This window comes from Clarias gariepinus, chromosome 23 (genome assembly GCF_024256425.1).
Source record: "Clarias gariepinus isolate MV-2021 ecotype Netherlands chromosome 23, CGAR_prim_01v2, whole genome shotgun sequence".
In the NCBI taxonomy this organism is placed as follows: Eukaryota; Metazoa; Chordata; class Actinopteri; order Siluriformes; family Clariidae; genus Clarias; species Clarias gariepinus.
The window spans coordinates 9,348,817-9,364,575 of NC_071122.1; the positions used below are offsets into that span (position 1 = coordinate 9,348,817).

The 15,759-nt window shown below is 36.8% G+C and overlaps 1 protein-coding gene across 2 annotated transcripts in view; it reads left to right on the forward strand.

The window, feature by feature from the left end:
- LOC128511281 (E3 ubiquitin-protein ligase RNF123) overlaps window positions 1–15,759 on the forward strand; it is a 151,891-nt gene that overhangs the window by 123,755 nt on the left and 12,377 nt on the right. The gene's annotated exons all lie outside the window — the stretch shown is intronic.

Here is a 15,759-nt window from a genome sequence, read left to right on the forward strand (position 1 = left end):
ACATAAATGATCAGATAAGATTCGTTCAGACTGGCAGCCCAAATCCGACACAATGTCGACCAACCTTTGGTTGTTGTGGTAACGGCTTTAGAGGCCACATGCATCATGATATTTCCATATATCACCATACAGTATGTCTTTTTGTTTCTTTACATTTCCTCTAGCTTTGCCTATACTGTTGCATCCCCCAAAGTACTACAGTATTAGACATTTTGCTTTATCCTCTGTCCAGGGACTGTTCTTCATGTTCATACTGTGGTTACGCCAGCCACTCTTTCTGAAAACGCAGTTAATTAGCTTCGAAGAAAATTCAAGGGTGCAGCTTTTACATACGTTGTGGTAATAGTGCCAAAAGCTGTTGAAAGACCCTCTGCTACCTCCTAAAGCATAGCAATTTAACTTTCTTTAAATAATTATAACACAATTATAATTATTTTCTATCACACATTTGCATCATAGATCTATGTCCCATACTGTACCACAGGATCATGCGTTCTTGGCTTTCCATGTCAGGTTGCGAGTGACTCAATGTACAGTTTAAAATACAATTTGAATTGGTATTTAGGAATCCTATCTTAACCTGATTTTAAAGCACCTCTGGATGTGGTTCAAGTCAGACTTGCTAACAATCTGACGCAATGTGTTTTATTTTTACTATTCAGACTACATGAAGACAATCTAATTCCAATCTGGATATGCCGAAATAATTAAATTATTTGGATATTGCTGTGCTTGTAATGCTTATGACCATTTTCTTTTATATTCTTTCTATATAATTTCGTATTAGTATGTTTGTCTGTAATTATTTAGTTTGCACTATTAGGTATTGTTATGTAAACTTTGACTTTTACTTTATGAAACTATCAACAATTTCATGGTTTAATAAATTTTTTTAAATAGCGTATTACTTTAGTCCTATATAAATGTCTAATCCTTAATACCTTTCCCCATGGTTCTTTCATGGCCATTCGTAACAATGAATAATGAAACATCTTCATGATAATATAATCCAGTGTTATTGATATTCTACTACTGGATGACTCAAAATAACCTGAGGACTGAAAAATGTCAGACACAAGGGCCATCGGACTTGAGTTTGATCTTTATTTCTAGCTTAGTCTTAAGACATTTTCTATAATGACCTTTAGTTTTCTTGGAAATTTACCTGTTTATAATTAATGTTGTAATGGTTTTCGCCATTGGTCTTGATAAATATGGTCTTGGGCTTGTTGCTTCTTTGTTGTCTTTTGAAGTAAAGGAACTTTTATCTTCTTCTAAATCTTATGGAACACAGCTTAAGCACTGATGCAATCCACAAATAAAGGCAAGAAATTAGAGCAAACTCTTGATCATGAAAGGATGGGTTGTCCTGTGATATGATTTTTTGTTGTTTTTAACAATCGTGCATAACTGTCATTTTCTCCAAAATACTAATTTTTACATACATGCTGCTCACATATTACTGTAGCCCAGTTTGTGCTGAATATAGTTTAATTAGACTTCAGGCATTTTCATGTTTATAAGTAACTGAAAAATACACAAATGTCAGGACATTTTTTAGGGCCCCAAAACCCCTGCAGACCCCTAAGGGTTTTAATTTGGAGTCTTGACTTGGTCTCACCCCCTTAAGACTCGGTCTTGGATTTGAGAGTGGTGTTTTTTTTTTTTTGTTTTTTTTTGGGGGGGGGGGATTTCCCCGATTTTCTCCCTAATTTAGTCGTGTCCAATTCCTCTCAGTCACTAGTGGGTTCCCACATTAAGCTTCTAATACCACTCAGTCGGGAGGGCCGCAGACCATCATGTGTTTCCACCGATCAACGTAACACACTCGGAGGACAGCGCTATCCGCTCCTTCTGTTGCGTGAGCTCACAGACGCCATTGAAGAGTGGTGGTTTTGACTATGGCCTACATAGTTTACTAAACGTCTATCCTACAGGGGTGGCCAAATATTTCAGCACAACATTTGCCATGTATTATAGTTCTCCCTGCGCACAACCTAGGTGATCTCACTAATTAGCCTAAACCTAAATGGCTGAACAGTTGTTTTCAATAACTGAAAATCAAGTGAAAAATGGCAACCAGGCAATGACAGTGGTATTCATCTTTTGGAGCCATGGCCTGGGTCATATACAGACCTAAACCCAATAGAAATTAACTAATGAACTGAAGACATTTTCACAGGTGTGTTTGGCTGAGCTTGAAAACCCCCTTATATCATAAAAAAAGAAAAAATAATCGACCTTGAAAAAAATCATTAGTCCATCTCAAAATTCAACAGATGGTGCTGTATTTTAATACGTGCATATGAGTGTGCAAGTAAATTCCACGCAAAAGAAGTCATGGGCACATCTAGTACTGAATATTTATTGTTGTATAGCAATTTTAATTGTACAAAATAAAATTATTTTGTTTTAAAAAATTAGCATATCATTTTTGACATTGAATTTCAGTTTTATCTCAATACTATTTGCTACCACAGTAGATAAGGACCTACTATGCTTAATATAAAAAAGCACGCTACATCAAACACAAATGTTGCATCAGATTGCATACAATGTCCACTTACTATTCCCTTTTTGCATTTTATTGCTTGTTTCTAAATAATTAACAAGTCATTAGTCATTATAATGCACTATAGACGGTTTAGTAAAAGCCATTAAAGTGTTTTTGAGGTTGGATTAAAGAGCTGCAGGAGCATCCTGTGGCTTGGCTTTAATGGACTGAGTGTGTATCCCACGTTGGGCTATGCACGTTTGCTGCTCCCAGCTCTAAGAGAATACCGCATAGTTAGACTGCAGAAAACAGAGCTGTCTGCAGTATGAAATATGATCTCCGGTACCTTCCCTTCCTAAGCAGGCCAAGGCAGTATCAGATGTTAGTGCTCTAAATGCATCCATGATTCAGCCAGAACCATCTTTTGCATTAGGAACTTAGTCTGGGCTTTAATGTAGTGCTCATGTGGTGATAGGTGCAGGGCCATTTCTCAAATTCCACATGACTGAGTTTCGGAGTATGAAGTTTACAGTGTGTTAAAGGACTGCTTCAAGTCTGGTCAGTGTCAAACCAGAGCCTGTGCTGCATCGTAAGACAAGCACAAAATGTTCGTATTATCATTAGAGAGTTGAGGAGATAAAACGAAACTTGGATTGGCTTTGAGTTTTCATATAATTGGTGTGCAGATGTTAACGGAAGCTAGAGAGATTTTTATAAATGACAAAAACTGGTAAAATCTACTCCTTTGAATTTTTTAAAGAATGTTCATTATGCAAGTTTATGGTTTAGATTTAAAAAGGAAGTGTCGTAGGACATTTTTGTTCTCAGTAATGAAAAGAATAAATACCTTTAAGTTCTTACAGTCATGTGCATACACATATACTGCACATACCACAAGGTTTTCAAAACAATTGCTTAATGCTCTAAATCTTAAATTGTAATATTCCTATCAATACCCTTTTTTTGCATGGTTTACAATATTATTACAATAGTGTACTTAGATCCTAGGTGTAAAAAAAAAAAAAAAAAAAAAAAAAAAGTCTTTGTGCTGTGGCATCACACTGTTTCAGCATGACAATGTCCCTGTGCATAAAGAGAAGTCCATAAAAATGCATTAAAATGTTTTACAGGGTATAGAAAACTTGTGTGGCTTACCCAGAGCACAAAACTTGGAGGGGTAATTGGACAGCTGATTGCACTCCAGGCCTCCTCGTCCAACAACAGTGTCTGATCTCCTCAATGCCCTTGTGGCTGGGTGAAATGTCGAGTGGAAAACCCTTCCAAAGAATGGAAGTTATTATAAAAGTGAAGGGAACTAATTCTAGAATGGTATGTTTAAAAACCATGGGTTTTTACTGTAAATTGTCCACAAACTTTTGCCCATATAGTGTAAGTTAAAAAAAAAATGTTAGAACACCTGTACTGATCAGCCACAAAAGTATCAACACCAGGTGAACTAAATATCACTCATTATCAATTATATATTAGTAAACTAGTGACAGGATCATTGCCACGCAAGGCGTCATCTATGCATGTGGGGACCAAAGACCAGCACCATTCTGTCTGATCCCAAAGAAATGCATTACTAATTGCAGCAGTACTAATGCTGGCAATGACAGGAAGGTCTTAGAACACCCAGTGCGTTGCAGCCCGTCACATATAGGGCAAAGGGTCAAATGTTGTTGATCTGGTCTCCAAATTCCCAAGATCTCAATCCTTAGAGAATCCTTAAAATGTGCTGGACAAACAGTCGGATATATTGTGCAATCCACATTATCCAAGGGATCCGCTGTTAACACTTTGGTGCCAGACACCACAGCAGAGAACTTGTGGAGCCATGCCCCAAAGGCCCAGAACTGCCCCAAAGGTACGAGGAGAACCTGCACATTATTGGGCATAATGTTTTGCATTGTAATATGTTGCCTAATTGGTGTATGCTTGTCTTTTATGACAGCCATGCCATAGTATCGCCTTTTTAAATAAAAAGAATAAGCATACCTATGGGTGTAATGTTTATATGTTTATATTATATAATTTGCTGAATCACATCTAGCTGAAACACCCACCTAAATAAGACCTGAGGAAAATATGACAGGTAAAATATTTATTTTTCGCATGAAAAGAAACCAGTAAAACATACTCTCTGTAACATCTTTGCCAAATGGAAATTCATCTCCAGTGCTACTTAATGCCATGACCAATTAGCTTTTAATTAGAGGTGTAAGTGACTGGAATTTGTGATTGCAGCTTGAGTGACTCATCGTGAGTAAAGTGGAACTGGCAACACAATTTTTAGTGGTATGTTGTCATCAACCCGCTGATGATCTCATTTCTTTCCCACACTTTAAGTGGTTTTGAATCTTAATAATTTAAATGTCAGATGTACTTCTCCTGAAAATGGCGCTAATCTTTTAAAAAGAGTCCCCAACCATAAAGTTGACCAACATTCTGTAGATGTATAGATTAATAGGTTATAAAAGTTGGGAATAAGACACTACTGTAGGGCATTGGTCATTCTTGTTTTTTCAGCACATGCCCACAGATACTCAATTGGACGGAGATCTGGAGAATTTGTAGGACGAGTGAACACCTTAAACCTATTGTTGAGTTCCTTAAAACATTTTTGCAGTGTCAGTTTGTATCATCCTGCTGAAAGTGTCCACTGCAGTCATGGAATACTGTTTCCATAAAGGATTGTATTCAGTCAGTAACAGTGCTTAGGTACATGTCAAAGTAAAATCCACAAGATCCCCAGGACATAAAAAGTTATCCAACTTATCATTGACCAGAACATCACACTGCCCTTGCCTCCTAGTGTTTTTCACATTGAGAATCATGGTGGTGTCTGTTTCCTGATAAGTGACGCACATGCAGCCAGCCATCCAGAAAATGTGATCTGGTCTTCGTTTACACAGCCCCATACACAGCAAGCAGCAATGCATTTTGTATCTTGAAACCTTTCTGTGTTAACGTTCCAATGTTTCTGTGTTAACCTTCCAGTGTTAACCTTTTCAGCAGTAGCTCCTCTGTTAAATCGAAACAGCCGAGCTACAGTAGGCTTCGCGTTCTACACACATGCGTTAGCCTTGTTTTGCCATGACTCTGTTCCAGGTTTACCAATTGTCCTTCTTTGGACTACTTTTGATAGGTACTAACTCTTTCATACTAGAAACACCCTTCAAGACATGTGGTTTTGCGATGTCCTGACCCAGCCATGTAGAAATCACAACTAGCGCCTTTAACAAATCTTTCAGATTCTTGGCACTTGCCCGTTTTTTCTGGTTCCTGCACAGCAATTTTGACAACTGACTATTGCCTAATATATCCCACTCATTGACAGGTGCTATTGTGACAAGGTAATTAATGGTATACCCCTCACCTCTAATTGGCCATGTTGTGGGTGATTAGTGTATTATACTGTATGCAAAGTTTGTGAAATGTTTACAATTTATTGTTTCATTTTCTCTATAACACTATAACTCCATACAGATAGCTAAAAGAGGATATACTAATGAATTTGAAAAGTAAATAATTTTAGAAACTATTGATTTATCCTCCGTTTTAATTGTATATTATGGAATATTTTGTGTCGCGTCATCAGACATAATTTTACTTAAGGCCATTTCAGGTCCAAGCATATAACGCTAAGTGGAAAAGTTCACTTTAGGTAAATAGTATGTGACTGTAAATACTTATGCAAGCCAATTTGTTAAAAAAAAACACATATGAGAACAAGTTTCTGTTAGAAGTGTGTGAAATATGCTGGCATTCTATGTGGTGAGTTGTAACAGCGAGACACACTTTGGGATTATTCTCACTCGCTGCAGACAGACTGAAGCTAATGGACGCTCTGCAAACGTGTTTATTAAATCATTACCGTTTTTGAAACCGTGCCCGCCTGATAGCTTGACATCTTGTTAACGGTGTGTGCGCCAGTGATTAAGTGTGTGTGTATATGTATGGAGGATGCTCTTGTGTGTTTTTCCACCCTCCCTGACATTTGTTTACACGTTTTTGCCAAGAACAACGGGCCTCTGATGCCCAGGCAACCGGGCGCTCTGTATGTCTTTTGTGCTCACGTCTCTCATGCAGTCTTTGTGTGTGTAAGTTTGTGTTGTGCTTGGGCACCCAGGCTGTTCTACACAGCTCTCTTTACAGTGAAGCGAGGCACTCAAGTGGTGTCTGATTACCAGTAATTGTTCCAGTCTATCTCATTCATCGCATTTCTGCATTTATCTGCCCCTGAAATATTACTTTGGAAGTGTTTTGTCTGTAAATAAAAGGAAAAAAAAACCATGAAAAAGCAGAAAATGTATGTATATATAAGTGGAACAGGCATCCTGGAGTATGAAATAAAAATGATGAATCTTTTATCATAAATCAATATTTAATAACATTGAAAACATGATCGTGTACTTATTTTTTGTTTCCTGTTGCTATCAGTGCAGATAAAGGTTTGGATCGAGTTTGCTTATGATAAAAAACAAACAAATAAAAACGGCTAAGTAAATGTAAACCTGTCAAACATGTTCCCTAATTTATAAACCGATCCTTCCACAGATGCTTATTATAATTTTTTTTCTCTTAATATATATTTTTATTATACGATTATAGCTGTCTGCCTGTCAACCAAATGATTTAATAATTTAATCCGACGTCACCCTGAATAGCGGGTGTGTGATTATCCGAAGGCAGTGAAGGTTTATTTATAGCCGTAACGCTGCGAGAAAGTCTATTGATTGACTGACACATGTGCTCTGCTTTTACTCTGACGCAGCTGTGACGAACACGATGACCTTATTGCGCTGCTGCGTGACGACCTTGTTCCAGTTGCACAACTAAAAAGCTTCCTGCTTCACATTTGATTCGATTTTTAATTGTCGTGCGACGTCAGTTCACTCCATTCAGCCTCATACAATTAAACGTTATAAAAAAAATTAAAAAAAATGAGTAAAATTCAAACACATTAAATAGCCATAACGAGAAACATGGACTTTCACACAAAAGGCAAACTATGAAATACAAATCTCAAAGTCTGAGAAAAAAAAAAAAATCCATGGAAAAAATGTTCTATCTTGGTGTGTTAGAAGTGTTATGTTTTCTTTTTTTTTTCTTATTTTATCCTAGCTGTTTGTAGCATTTCTTGATATATTTTAGATTTATCTTTGAAGTGTGTTATAGTTTTTATATGTTTCTCCTCATTCAAATATTCAGATATAACATTTAATATTACAACAGTGGAATTGATGTGTTTTGTAAAATTTAACTGCAGTACAGCTTGAGATAGGCTGGCACCTTTCATCTGAAGAGGGTAGAGTTCTCAGATGGCAGAAGGAAAGAAGCTTTTCCCGAAGCAGTTTGTACCTTCTGTATCTCTGACTTTTTTCCAGATGGAAGATGCTGAAATATGACGTGTGCTTGTTAGGAGGGGTAGGAGAATATTTACAAGAATTTTTTTTATTCCTAGATTTTATCCAAATATTTTTGGGCCATTTTACACAATGCCGTTAAGCTTCATTTTAGTGTGTTAAGCAGTGTTCGCGTACTAGTGTTGTTGCTCATTAACAGGCTACGTTTACGTTACAGGCCACATTGTTCAATTTTAATTTTTTTCTCAGATCTGGTTTGCATGTCATAACCATTTATAGTGACTCAGATCTGATCTGAAAAACATCAGATTTGTGCGCTAAAAATCAGATCTATATCACACTTCGGAATGTGACTTCAGACCTTGTTATTAAGGAGATTAGTATTTAGAAAGGATTATGACTGCCTTTTTATTCTAATTTATTTAAAAATTGATGGAATACAACATTTTTTTAATAATCTATAATTTTTGACTCATCCTTGTATATATAATGTCCGTTTTTTTTTTTTATAACTTTATATTTTTAGTAATTATTATGGCAAGTTATTGCAGGAAATAAAAATAAAACATTAGTATTCCAGCAAAACATAAAAATAAATATATGAATAAAAAAATCTTACAGGAAATATCTATAGGCCATATATTGCCTTTTGCAATTTTCTGCACAGTACTGTAGAGCTGATGAGCATTATTGAGAATCGTCTGTGTATTCAACCTATTCCCAAAATGTTCTGTAAAGCACCACACACAGCTCTTTTGGAGGCATATTTTTTTTATCACTGTAAAAATAGTGTTTGAATTTGTGTCTTATTTACACACACTCTTACTCTGGCTGGTACAAGAGTATTTCAGAAACTGCTGATTTCCTAAAAGTTTTACACATATTAGCTTCTAGAGTTTACACAGAATGGTTTGAAAAATAAAAGCACTGAGTGAGTGACAGTCTCTTGGGTAGAACCACATTACTGATAAGACGGGTCAGAAAAAAACCACCAGATTGTTTTGAGCTGCCAGGAAGGATATAGTAACTCATACTGTAAAATCACTTCTTGGCACCACATTGAGCTAAAAAGCATCTCAGCATGCACAAAACGTCAAGCATTGAGGTGGATGGACTATACCCACAGAAGACCAAATCAGACTCCACTTAGCCAAGAAAGTCAGCCAAGAGCATGTGGAGCTCCATTCACAGTCAAATTTTATGCAAGTGAACACTCCCTACTGTGTCTGGGTACAGATATACATACTGTAAACACACCGTCCAATTAAAAAGTGGTCTTGGCAAAGCGAACATAAACACTGAAATAAAGTGCCATTTAGAATCTGTCTCCTCCAGTATATCTGTGTGCACAGCATGCACACCGATCTTTCCCGCTGAACTGCACATCCATAGCTGATACAGTTTGAAGGCAGGCTCCAAAATCTCAATAATATTAGACATAGGGCCAAGGTTGACTCTTATTTGTACTCTTTTTGTCTTTCGTGTTGCCGGCTTACAAACTGGCTAGGTGCGTACTGTCACCAGCAGTGTCGGAGAGAATAAATACCCGGAGGGAAGCTGGCCAGCAGGGATGTGCAGCAATCGTACCCAGGCACGGTATCGTGCCTAGTGTAAAACCATCCTAAAAGTGGATTAAAAAAAAAAAGTACAACTCATATCAAAGGACAGATTACATTGTGTCGAGTTTGGTTGAGTTAAAATACTTAAAAAATAGCAATTATGAATGCATCTTCCTATCTCTTTTCATAAATTTGCTCCATGTTAATTTTATTATAATACAGATAAGACCTCAACCCTCAAAGTAATTGCTCTTCATAAACAATAGATGATTATCCCAGCATCTAAATTACATTACATTAGCTTTTTCTTTTTAAGCAAAATCCAGTTTAATCAGTGCATTGTTGAAGCAAAAACAGTCTGATGGTTTGGGTTGGGGAAGTGACGTTTAAAAGAAATGCTTTGAATTAATGTTCTGCTGGGAAGCTTTGCCCAATTACCTGACTGTTTTTTTGTTCCAAGCACTTTGTCACCCAAAGCAGAGCTGCAGTTATCTTCCCCACAACATATATGCTCCCTCTGTTAAGCTTCAGCTCACATGAAAGAGAGTCAATGTTGACATGTCTATACTTCTGACTGGCCTCGAAATATAATAGAATTTTTGGTCAGAGACTTTATTTTAATGACTTGACAAAAATGCTGTGTAGAGTCACTTTTAAGGTGCTCCTGGAAATCATATCTAAAGAAAAGCACTCACTTGTACTTGGGTCGTATAGTCCGCTTGTTTAAGGTAGGGCTTTATAAACGATTATATGTCACATTTTTTGGTAAATACAGTGTAGAGACGAATTAAGTTAACAGACCACAAACCAGAGCAAACTTTTGTCACATACACAACCATACAGTATGATATGTCGCGAAATGCTTATACGACCGCCTATGACCTAAAAAGAAGAAAGATTTCTTTATGAGTTAGAGAACAATTTAAATGAAATAGAATTTTCCGATAAACGAAATACAAGAATTTAATCAAAATAGAAGGCTATAAATTATGTAGAATACGCAGCCTGGTGTCGTGCTTTACAAAGCGCAAGAGCAAAACAAAAGCACAAAAAATTGCAAAAATATGTGAATACCTGACAATAACACTCATGTGCTTTTATGAATATTTTATGCCAAAATAATTTTTCATGTTACAATAAGGTGCACCACCAGACTCCAGGTACTCCGGTTTTCTCCCACAGTTCAAAGACATGTAGGTTAGGTTGATTGGTGTTCCAAAAATGCCCATAGTGTGTGAATGAGTGTGTGTATGTGTGTGTGCCCTGCGATTGGCACCCTGTCCAGGAGATGTAGTAAGATCAGGCACTGAAGTCAGGTGAAAAGGTGTGGGGCGCTGTCTGCATTCCATTTCAATTCAAATGTGTTTGCCAGGGAAAAGGTTAGGAAACTTTGAGTCTCTCCAGTTAGGGGAAACTGTAATGTGACAGCAGACAAATAAATTCCAGACAATTGTGTGTATATAAGGGCAGTTTATAGAAGACCAACATATGTTCATGATGCTTAGATGTTCATATACTTTTGTCCAAATAGTATAGCTCATTTTCTTCCAACAGTCTGTTTTCTATGATATCTTAGACTGATGCAGCCAAACATGTAGGATTTTTAATAAGGACATAAACATTCTGCTTTGAGAGTTAATGTCCTTGTGTTGTTAGCTTGACTATTGTCTTTTTTTTATTATTCTCTTTTCGGTTTGTAAATATGTTTTGCAACATACAGATCACGGCACAAAAGTGATGAATGCAGTATAAATAATTTGTTTTTGAGCTTTGCTAGTTTATTTTCATTTAAATATTTCATATCCTATTTTCTTGGATCCTCAGTGTTTTGGATGGCATCTCTCTCTGAAACGTTATCATCAAATGTGATACAAATGGTGTGTTATTTTCAGTCGTAGCTTGCAGAAGCATGGAGATTTGTTTGAAGGATTCATCATATGTTAATTCTGCCTTCAAGATTCCTGCTCTGTGGGAGCTGATTTCCAGCTCCATGATGTGCTTAGGCTGTGCAAAACCTCCAGCTCATTGTGAAATACCCCTCAGTCTGTGTCAACTAGGGCACATCACAGGAAAGGTCACTTATCTGATGTGAACCAGAGCTCTATGGAGATCTGAAAGTTGATGTTCTTCCTGCTGGGCGAAACCCTCGAGCAGCAGTGTGATTCCTCAGCTGGAGATACCGTGCTTTCCAGAATCACAGGAAAATGAAACCCGGCTAAGGACTGCTGATGCAGCTTTGCAATAGAAAATCACAGCTGGAGTATTGAAGCAGGACAGGCAAATGTATTAAACTGTGTTTAGAAAGGACACTTGGTAGCACTTTGGGCTGATAAATATGGACATGGAAAAAACAGGGGGAAAAATAATAAAATAAGAAAAAAAAATTGTTGGACAAATCTAATTGGACTGTGGCAGCTGAAAGTGAAGGTGGCTCAGTAAACGGTTTATAAAGAAGCAAAAACGCATGAACTAAAGAAAGAATGTTGGGTGGACGGGAAAAAAATTTTTAAAGAAAGAAATAATGGACAGAAAGATGAAAAGAAAGAAAGATGAATACATAAATGTATGGAAGGTTGAAAAAAAGGTTATGAAAAATAAAAATAGACCAGAAAAAAACGAAAAGGAAAATAAAAGAAAGATAATTGATCAATGAATGGGTGACAAAGAAAGATAAAAGGATGAACTGATAAAAAATAGCAGATTTGTACAAAAGAACAAAGGAATAAAAGGCATGAAGATAGATCGTTGAACAAAACAAATAAAAATGAAATATGGATAGTTGGATAGAACAAATTTCTTAAGTTATAAGAGATATTTCAAAGATGTCTTAAAAACTGCATACATGAGGTTTCCTGACACCTGCGTGCTACTATTACATGAGAATAGAGTGTGCAGTCAACTTGTTGCCGATCCTCACGCTACCCCAATGTTTCTGTCGTGTGCAACGTTGCTGTAGACACTCTGCTGCAGTCTGATCCAGGGTTTCAGTAGCCCTGAGCTCACTTTGACGTACCTGTTTTCGCCATAGACTACGCTGTCTACTGTTACATTCAGTGAGGAATGCCTGTGACACCATCACAGTGTGATGTAAAAGTTAATGATGATGCTGCTTACCGTTACCATCAGTACACCATGTATTACATGTTTACAACTGAAAACAGGGTTTAAGAACCTACACCTTACTGTTTATCGATATAAGTTTTTAGGAATAATAAAGTTTTTTTTTTTCAAAATTAAAAACATTTTGTCCCAGTTCGCAAAAATGACTGAAGAATAAATGCATAGTTATAAATAAATAAATACAAATCCAACCTCAGTAGATATATTGGAGACTAGCAGGGAAGTGCCTCTGTGCAGTTGGGTGTGAAGACTAATTTAACAGGAGTGCATTTTAGAAAAGAACTAAATGAAAAACTGCAGCAGCTTTCAGATGTGTAAGGGAAGTGGAATTGATCCGTCCTTTATGCTCCACAGGATTTCAGGAGATCCGTATTCCTTAGGATCCTTAGACTTACATGACACACAGCACTGGGATTCCGTTACATTTGCATTTTGGGGAAACAACTATAATGAATTGTAAAAATATTCATTGCGAACTTGGTGTGAAGCTGTTTTTTCCACTGTTTTTTCCACTGAGCTTGCTTTCTTTTAAAATTTGCGAACCTACAACCAGCATTTGCAATTTAATCTTTCTGGGGAGCCCCCCTGACTTTTGTTTCATTCTCTAACAAGAAAAACAAATCACTTTTCAATTGTACCTTTCCCCCTCTTATCTCGGCCTTCCATTGCAGGATCTGCTGGTTCACTTCTGATCCCTTGTAAACTAATCCGTTGACTTCAAACTTAAAGTACCTCCACGTTTGCCTTGCTGTCACCGTAGTGTTATTTTTAGTTGTAGTTTCTTTTACCTGATGGACAATGACTTTGTGCTGTGTTCATAGAGAAAAGCTGAGTGCAAAAGAAACGCATTCGAAAATTGGGTGTTCAGATCTTGATGATGCCACAGCTATCTGTGACCGGAAGAAAGCAAATCGGCCTTCCCTATCTCGTATCAATCGTCGCAATGTAAGCACATCATGTGACTTCTGTGAGCTCATGCAGACGGAATTGATGGATAGTGCTTCCCTTCAAATGTATTATGCCTCCCCTTACAGTAAATGAGCAGCAGATTGACACAATGTGGTGACTGGCTTCCTGCACCTTGGAGGAAGCATGTGATGGTCGCCTAAATTAGAGGACAAAAATCACGAAAAAAGAAACTGTAAAATGAAGGAAGAATTGCCAAGGAATAGAGGAAAGGGAGGACACTAAGTAAACAATGAAAACTAAGGGGAAAAACAATTAAGCAAGGAAGGGAGTTAAGAAATTGGTAAGGAAGGAAGATGATAGGGAGAGGAAAAGTGGCATTCATGGAAAAAAAAAGCTATGAAGGAACCTGAAACCGGAAGCTGTAGTGTCTCATATCATTTTATTTTTATTAGCCTAATGAAACAAAAAAAAAAGAACAAAAATTAATTGATTGTTTGATTGATAAATGGGGAAAAATAGACAATGGATAAAAACAAAGGAAAGAAGTCATTGTATATGTGTAGATAAGTCAAAGAAAGAAAGGATAGATTAGTGGAAGCAAGGGTAGTAAAGGAAACAAAGACAGAAAGAAACAAACAAACTGGGTGGCTGGATTGATGGATGGATAAGAAAAAAAAAGAAATTGAAATAACATGAAAAAAAAATATGGCTGGATGGCTGTGGAAATGACAAAAAAAAATTAAAAAGAAGGAAGTAAGAGTTTAATTGTAAACTTGAATTGTTTTAATCAGTATATTGCATTTCAGAAGATTCATTATGTTTATGAATCTTACGTAAGATAATGTATAAAAAAAAATACTTTAAGCCAAATCATTATGACTCCTGAATTATGATAGAGGTGACACTCTAGTGGTTCTCCGTGCTTAACCTGATTTTGTTCAGCTCCAGAAAGTGCCTTATCAAAAGCGGTGAGAGTTAATGATCTTTATATTCTCAGTAACAGTAGTGCTTATTGTTTGCACCGTAGTTCATACATTGCAGCGTAGTTGCAGGCAAAGGGTCAGTGTGTCCCCTAACAAGTCTCTAGATAATCAGTTTTGCAGCTTTTCCACATATTGAATGACAGGTTGTTGTTGATGCCCTATTCTTCAAGGAATTCCACCTCCTTCCTTGTCTTATTATTGACAGTGATCCATCCCATGACTCGGCTGTCATCAGTGTCGTTAACGAAATGTCATGCTTGATGGAACAGCTGTGGTACCATAGCATGGAAGTCATGTGTGACGTTTTTTTTTTTTAGAGAGATAAAATATTCCAAGTAGCACCCTAAAATATTTCTTCCTCTGGGAAAAACTTCTCTTCAATTAAATTAATTTTAATTCAGTTCAATTCAGTTTTATTTATATAGCCTTTTTTTTAACAGTGATCATTGTCGCAAAGCAGCTGCACAAAAAAAATATGTATAAATCATAATTGTGAAATAGTTTCTGATAAGCAAGCTGAAATTGGAAACAAAAAAAGGCCGCCTCAGAACCGTAGTACCAGACTATAAACTTATATTTTCAGATTTTACACATAAATACTGAGACTTAAACATTGACTGGATAAATGACTCAAAAAGAAATTTTTTACATTAATTGATGAACAAATCCATGGACAAACAATAGTCTTTAAAATTTTGAAATTGGATGCAAAGTTAAAACGCTTAAACATTTTCTTCTCGAATGTTATCGCTCCAAGGAAGTGTGGCAAAAATAAATGAAATTGTCGTTAAATTGATATTAATACGAAATCAAATTAATTAAAATGAAAGTGATGTTATCTGGTACATTATATGTGTAACTAAATCAAAACTTTGGAAAACATGCTCTAGGATGACCATTGATCAACAATTTGTGTCTAATAAAAAAGTTGTTTAAAGTATTCAAATACATTTGAAAAAGCAAATGACTATAAACAAAAAATTAGGAGGTTCTGTTGTGTGGAACACACTTTCCTTGTAGATGTGATGAAAACCAAAGGCCAAAAGCCCATGAGGCAGCCTCTTCAGTCCCATCCCTTTTTGTAGCTAGGTGAGGGCCCCAAACCCGATCTCTAGCCTAGTCACACCCCAACTAGTGGCAAAAACTCACAAAGTTGCCCTTTCTGTCCATACCCAATCCGTTAAGTTCAAGCCATGAGCCTATGCCAAGTCCCTTTGCAGTTCCATTTTCCTAATCCAGTTCAGGCCCCTTTCTCCATGCCAAACCTTGTCACAGCCCCCAAGCCAAGCCCCCAACCGACCTCTGTGCTCCATATCTCTGTCTTA